Genomic DNA, 2,702 nt, shown 5'->3' on the forward strand with positions numbered 1-2,702 from the left:
CAGCTCGTCTCTGTAGATCCTCATAGTGAATTGCAAGATGATCTGCCTTGGGTGGGTGGTGTTGGGTCGTCCAAGATGATGTACAGTATCCAGGATGAATCCCATTTTTTCTTTCAGCATCAGACACTTTTTCTTCCAACACCGTTACCTTTTTTTCCAGCACATCATTTTTCTCTTTAAGGACATTCACTTCATTTTGCAGCTGTTTGTTTTTCTCTTTGCATTCTTGTATTTCAGCAGAATTAAATTCAAGAGATTTGTTGATGTTTGCTATGGCAATGGTGTTTTGTTGGAGGTCTGACTTCATGCCAATGATGAGAGCATGCAGAGCTTGGATCTCACTGGACTGAGAGTGGATAGCTTTTAAGACATCTGCAATGGAGGCAGAACCCAGGTTGGCATCAGAGGCATCGTTGTTAGTTTTTACCTTCTTTGGGGCTGTGGAGTCTTTCCAGGCGAAGCAAGGGCGTTTCTCAATCGTTTGACATCCGAATCCATGGCGTCGAGAGCACAGTAGTCGTGGGAAATGAGCGCGTTAGCTACTTTAGCATTAGCATTAGCTACTTTAGCGTTAGCATTCATGAGTCTTTAAAGTCTATAAATGCTGCAGAATTCACCTGCTTTAAGGCACAACAAAGTTCGTCGCAGTCTTTTTAGTCGTCACAGAGTCTGTTTTTGGGTTGGCAGTTGGTCCTGTTTTATTTAATTCAGGGTTTCACCAGAGAAAAATTACCACACGACCGTCCCCGTCGCCATCTTGCCCGGGTCGTCCTTCTCCTTTGAGTTTTCAGCTCCTTCCAGTTTGACTTGACACATAGACTGCTTTGCACTCTGTGTCACCTGTACCTTTAGACCTCTGAATAAAAGAACAAAAGAGTTATTGCAAAGAACAAAAAGGTTTTGCCTCCACAGCAGCTTGTTATGAAAATGATTGTATTTGATGATTGAATGTTCTTATTCATTGTAATACTGTGTGATGTGTGCTAAAAGAGGAACAAGGACACGAGCTATCATCAATATTATTTCATCTTGCGTGTCTAATTTTTTTTAAAAATGACATCATATAAATATGCACTACTGTTCAAAAGTTTGAGGTAACTTAGAAATGTCCTTTTTCTTGAAATCAGTTTTTTCAATGAAGATAGCATTAAATAAATGATAAATCCAGTCTAGACCTTGTTAATGTGGTAAATGACTATTGTAGCTGGAAACGGCTGATTTTTAATGGAATATCTCCATAGGGGTACAGAGGAACATTTCCAGCAACCATCACTCCTGTGTTCTAATGCTACATTGTGTTAGCTAATGGTGTTGAAAGGCTCATTGATGATTAGAAAACCCTTGTGCAGTTATGTTAGCACATGAATGAAAGTGGGAGCTTTCATGGAGAACATGGAATTGTCTGGATGACCCCAAACTTTTGAACGGTAGTGTACAGAAGGATATGGAAATCATAATGCAGTGTTTGAGCGGTCGTAGGTGAGCTGGTGTGCTTGAGCTGCAGCGAGTACTGGAGAGGACTTTATAGATCTACATGCACCACCGTTCAAAAGTTGGGTTTTCATGTTTTACATTTCTAAGTGACCCCAAACTTTTGAACGTTCATGTTTGCGTCAGTAGACTGTTTTCTGCTCAAGTCTGCTAAAATTGGATCCAACCTGTTAACCTGCACACCAACTGACCTACAAGAGCTGCCGTGTTCATGTGCTGGGGATGCAAATTTTGGATAATTGGTGGCCTTAAAAAAGAACTGAATTATCATTTGCATGAAACGAAGCCAGGAGACATCATGATGTGACTGGTTCAGCAGGCTTTGAGTGACACTGAATTAAACTTCTGCTTCAGGAAAACATGAAAGCTCTAACCAGCAGCCATTAATCGTCACAGGAGACTTTTTCACTGATCTTGTGTTGTGTTTGGTGAATTTACCATGTTGTGTATTTGTACTTTCTCTGTGTACTTCACTGACAGTCATCTAACCACTGAGAGGTAGAACTGCTAAAAGTGTTTGAAGTTAAACACAGCAGTGTGTATCTGGTTCAGACAGAATTAATCCTAATGAAATGTGTGTGTTTCATGTAGTAACATAAGAAGGTTTTGTTTGAATGGTATGTTTTATTTTGCACAGGACCTGAGGTGTTGTTCATATTGTGTGTTTGGTTGTGTTAATTGTGTGTAGTGATCTGAAATTCTGAGCCCTGTTTTCAAAACCGTGCTTAAGCAATCTTTTAAAAAAAATGTAATGCTAATGTTTCACAGATGAGACTGACAGCACATATCTACAGCCAGCAGCCAGTTAGCTTAGCATAAAGTCTGGAAACCACACAATGGGATAAATAAAGGTGCTAACAGGAGCTAAAATGGTTCCTAACAGTCATGCTACTGAGAAAACACTTAAATTCCACAGAAAATCTTCCATCTAGATTACATTTAATTCCAAAAAAGTTTAAGAGAAAATACCGCTGGTATTTACAACATAAAACAGATGAGAAGTGAATGAAAACCTCCACATTACTTGGCGATTGCTATTTGTTGTGGTCTGTATCCAAAGCTCTGGATGCTAGAAAGCAAATCTCGTTACGAAATCACGCGAGCTATCGTGCGATTTCTCGTGAAATCGCACGTTTTCTCGTGAAAATGCCCCACACTTTTCGCTAGCTGAGCTGCGAAGCTGCTTGCCTGGCTAAATACTGGAGCTGTGT

This window comes from Acanthochromis polyacanthus, chromosome 5, assembly GCF_021347895.1.
Source record: "Acanthochromis polyacanthus isolate Apoly-LR-REF ecotype Palm Island chromosome 5, KAUST_Apoly_ChrSc, whole genome shotgun sequence".
Classification (NCBI taxonomy): Eukaryota; Metazoa; Chordata; class Actinopteri; family Pomacentridae; genus Acanthochromis; species Acanthochromis polyacanthus.